The sequence below is a fragment of the Hylaeus anthracinus genome, unplaced genomic scaffold (assembly GCF_026225885.1).
Source record: "Hylaeus anthracinus isolate JK02 unplaced genomic scaffold, UHH_iyHylAnth1.0_haploid 2, whole genome shotgun sequence".
Lineage (NCBI taxonomy): Eukaryota > Metazoa > Arthropoda > Insecta > Hymenoptera > Colletidae > Hylaeus > Hylaeus anthracinus.
The window spans coordinates 5,520,456-5,525,486 of record NW_026534838.1 but is presented as its reverse complement, the minus strand read 5'-3'; the positions used below and the strand labels follow the sequence as shown (position 1 = coordinate 5,525,486).

Below are 5,031 nucleotides of genomic sequence, written 5' to 3'. Positions count from 1 at the left end.
ATAGTCGAAATAGGGTGCAACGAAGGGTAGTTTTAGTTAGAGAAATCGTTACAGAATACTTTGAGCAGAGGTTTGGAGAATTTTCAAATTCAGAAGAATACTTTTGGACACTTTTACAAGTCGATGAAGACAAGGTCCGGGAATATTCGAAACGATGCTCTAAAAAGAAATATTCATTTTCCGAGGGATTTACTCCTAAATCTATGATGCAACATTTTAAATACAGTTGGAGATAGAAATGGTGTCTATTCTCTTGAAATAGTAGCTACAGAATTATGTCAATATTTTTTATTTCAAATTTAATGAAAAAACTAATACCGTGCAGTAAGGTGTAGTTATTTTGAGAAATATTTACAGCATGCTTTAAGCAGAATTAAATTTGGACAAGTACTACAATTTTCATATTCAAAAGAATACTTTTGAACGCGTTTAAATATCGATGACTCGAAATGCTGCTCCAAAAAGAAATAGCAAATTCGAATTTACTTGTCGAAAGCAATTTACTCTTAACCGATGCAGGTTGAATATACCAAGATTATTGCACAATACCGTACATGTAGACATAACACACGTGTGTATACATATGTGCAACACATTATACGATTAATGAGTTTAAAATATCATGCACGCATGTGTTATCGTTAGAGTTCGGAATGGTTGGGTATAAACATTTTTCAACTGCCCGAAGATGATTACTAGCGAAGGGACATATCTTCTTTGACAATAAAAGTAAGTTTGAGGTTTAAATAAAGAGGTGACCTAGGACAGTATCGACTCTTGACTGAACCTTAAGCGCAGTAGTGCGCGGGGGTGTGTGACCTACAATGTTGGGTTGAGAGAACCGCGTTTATTGACGAGACGCTGATTGCTGAAACTATATCGAGACGTTAAATACTGGTTCTCCGGACACTGAAATTAAATCGAGCATGAGTAAAATACCCGTCACTTTGAAAATACTTGCCACTTTGAAAAGGACTTTGAAGAGGACGTCTCAAAGGACTGTATTAAAAGAGCAAGGGTGTGCTTATTATATAATACTCCGAATCATCACTTTATACCCCCATAGAGACACATAAAGTCGGTCCTATTAATATTCGTACCATCTAGGTCCTATTAATATTCGTACCATCTAGATCTACGAACGAAAGTCTAAATTAAATAATAGGTTTAATGCTTCCAAATAAATTTTTGTTCTGAATGGATAAACGTGAAATGTCTATTTATTAGGTTGTCCCGAAAGTTTCCTTCGCGAGTTGCACTCAATTATTTTATGTGATCGTGCTTATATAAATAGACAATCTAATTTCGTAGATATTCATATTACAACAGTAATGGAGCAAAATGAATCGTGCACAATTCAGTAATGTAACATAAAACATAAAATATTGTGCATGTATTACTTATTAATATAGCGAAAGAAACTTTTGAGACAATCTAATATTATCATAAAATTTGACAATAAGCTTTTGCAGCCTACTTAGAAATTTTCGTACTAACGACCCTTTAATATTAATAGGGTCATCGGTGGAAGAACGATCAAATTTATAGTGAAAATAATTTTTATGGTTTCTATAAGATACAGTCAGTGTAAGAAGTACAGCAACCAATTTGAAATAAAATTAATAAGAAAAGAAACACTCTAAAAATACGTAGGAATGTATATTAATAAAATAAATATATGAAGTTTTATTTTGAATTGATTTCTGTACAAATACTTACCACACCGACTCTACGTATAATTCAGTAATTTATTCTACTTATTAGATTTGGAATTAACGAGAAGAAAAAGTTTCTAAGAATTATCTAAAGTTAATCTTCTCTGCTGGGTTAGGTCTGCAGTAATTTATCAAAAAATTCAAGTGTGTAAATACTCGATCGATTCATCGCACACGGAGGGACAACCGTAACTGTTAAGGATTATTTACACGTGCTATCAGTACACGTTCGGTAAAACGACTGACAGACGTTTGTTGCTGATCCCTCGATTGTCGCTTGCGAAATTTATCAGGGGTTTTTGCCGTTTGTAAAAACTAACCTATCGAGACACCGCATTATGCAATGGGACTTACGTCACCGAATGCATACACATGCAACAAACAAGGTCCGTCGTAAATAAACATTAAATTCATCGACGACGCTATTATGCGTTGGCACATAGCGTTTCTTTTTTCCCTGTCTTAGAACCGCGACGATTTTTGTATATCGTTGGTAACACTGAAAGCGTTTTGGGTCACGACTGACCTCACGAATTTCCAAATTATATATAGCTTCGTTCCGATTATCTTTCGTGGGTTTTAATCGCGGAGCTATCTTATCAGCTCGTAAGTCGTCGTGTTGCGTGGAAAATCGAGAAAAGTGGAAAAATGAAATATTGCGTTACGCAACGAGCCCGTGGTATCCGCGATTAATAATTTGTTGCGGGAGGCGTAATTATGGAATGGCGTGGCACAAAGCCAGCTGTCGAGTTTACGAGCTAACTATGTCGTTCCAAGCATTCCGTTTATCTTCACTTAACGTTTTAATCGTTAATCCAAGACTCCTGGGTATCCTGAATTATACGAAATTATGTAATGCTACAGTACAACGAAACAATTTATTTATCGATTTATTCGGGTGAAGCAGTCGATTATTTTCGTTAGATTTGTGCGATCGTACAGTACCTGTTCCTTTTACATTTCTATTTGTCACGAATGAAATTGTATCAGCATTTTTTTTTTTTTTTTTTATGAACTTGTTTGAGGTTGATATTATTTAAATTGTATCGCGAGTTATAGAAACTAATCTAGGATAAAATGAACCTGGGATTAACGTTAAACAGGTTCGTTTCGTGTAAATTGCGATTGCTTGGTTGCACGTCCCTTGGCTGCGCCATTGCTGCACGGTATTCGGATTACTGCTATAAATACGATGAGGATGCAAATAGATCGCGTGGCACGGTGTTTCGTTCCCGCGAAAAGCTTGCACGAATATAAATTTCATAAACAATTCTGGCTACGGATTCGGGTAGGTTGTAAATTAGCCTTATTCGCCGAATCGTGAAATACAAAGCGTTCTTTTAGATTTATTTTTAACTTCCAGCGTTTACTTCAATTACAGATCAGCGTTTACTTCGATTACTTTAATTACAGAAATGTATTAGGTTGTCCAGAAAGTTCGTGCCAATTTCTATGAAAAGTTCAAAAACACGTTTGAATTTTAATATATATTTATTGAATTACATAAGTGCCATTTTGTTCTACAACCTTTCAACTTTTTAAGGGATGTATACATATTATTTGTTTTCAACCACTTCGTTATATTTAGACCTGTACCACCTACCAAAAATCGACATGGACTTTCCGGACAACCCAATAAATAAACTATTGAAAAGAAATAGAACAAAGTTCTACTTATTCTTATTTAGAATGTAAGAACGTAGTATTTACGCTTGGTATTATATTTTCTATCTGTCAGATAGTTTATCGGCAGACGGAATGAGTAGCTTAAGAGCACAGCTAATCGAGGTCTCGTCAAATATTTAATATGTTGCGATAAACAGACATCGACTGTTTATCATTATGCCGTAACCGATTGCCAGACTTCTATCTAACAATAGAGACGTGTAATTCGCGTGTACGTCTGAAATTAACCCATTCGTTCTCGTGGCATTGTTTCCTTTTTGTTTAAGAATCATTCGTTAACATCGCTTCTAATTATATTCACAAGCTAGTCACGATTAGACTGCGGAAGTTTATGCATTTATAGCAGCTGGAAATGTAAATAAATAAACGAGTATGTGCTCGAATTAAAAAATGCATACGTTTTATTATCTATAAAGCTCTCTGAATTCAACTTCTGTCATTGAAAAAGGGGGTGTAATAATGCACAATAACAAGAAAAAAGAAAAGCTAAGGAAAAAGTTGTTTCAAATCACCCCTTGAACCACCCCTTTCGAGGATTTCCATTTTTGGGACACCTTGTACATGAAAAATATCTCGAAAACGGAGGTCCATTCTAAAAGAAGCTTATTAGTTCATATGAACGAGTAATTTAAAAAATGAAGCAAAAAGTAAATCAAAAATGTTAAAGAAATAAAGCAAAGCTTCAATGATCCAGAATGTAAAAACGCGATACAAACTGTATCCACAATTTTTCTCAACAAATAACCCATAAAACACATTATTCTTATCCGAATCTTATCTAAACAATGTCCACTCTTTAAACGAGATCGTTGGTATTTACACGAGCGCATGTTAATGAATGATAGTCGAGAAAGGTGTCACGAATCGTGTTATCGCCGCCAGGTGTTTGACCTACACATAAAAAGTCAGATTTTCGAGTGTGAACACGTGTACGGCGTCCCCGTATCGAAGTTGCGTCAGTCGGGCCCGCTAGATTTATTATAATTCGGATAATTTGTAATCTAATCGGGCGTAGACGTGAAATTATACGTGATAGCGATTTCACTGAAGCTCGACGCTCGGTTCGCGCGCACCGCGGGTAATGTTTACCGTCGCCGTTGAATGTGAAAGGAGCGAGCGTAATGGGGAAATAAGGTAAACGAAAGAGTATGCACCTTCAAGGATATTCCACCAGGATATTATTAGAACCGCAGCGCGAAACGCGAGAATAAAGCCTGCGCGTAGCGTGCGTAACGAGGACGAAAACAAACTGCACGAGCCAAGGGGTGTGCCTCTTGTCGCTGAATTGCTATCTACGAACGCGACGCGTGGGTTCGCGTATAGTCATTGCACGTGCGTTGCTTTCAGCGCACGCCAATTATTTATGCCGTCCTTGCCTACACGCACGCGTATGCAGTGACTGTCGCTTGGGATAGGTATTCGCGCGGAGTCATTTAATGGAGGACTTTTAAAAAACTTCACTGGATTGTTCTTCGATTAGATATGAATCATACGAAACCATTTCGATTTAAATTAATCAGCATAGTTTTGCGAAAACCGGTAGCAAAATTCTGTTGTTTTGAGACATGTTTTATATGTTAATTCTTTCGACAAAATAATTATATAACAGGTCTAGGATCATATGGACTCA

General features: G+C 36.3%; 1 protein-coding gene across 1 annotated transcript in view; it reads left to right on the top strand.

The window, feature by feature from the left end:
• Positions 1–5,031, top strand: part of LOC128893009 (6-phosphofructo-2-kinase/fructose-2,6-bisphosphatase 1-like) — an 18,684-nt gene that overhangs the window by 1,353 nt on the left and 12,300 nt on the right. The gene's annotated exons all lie outside the window — the stretch shown is intronic.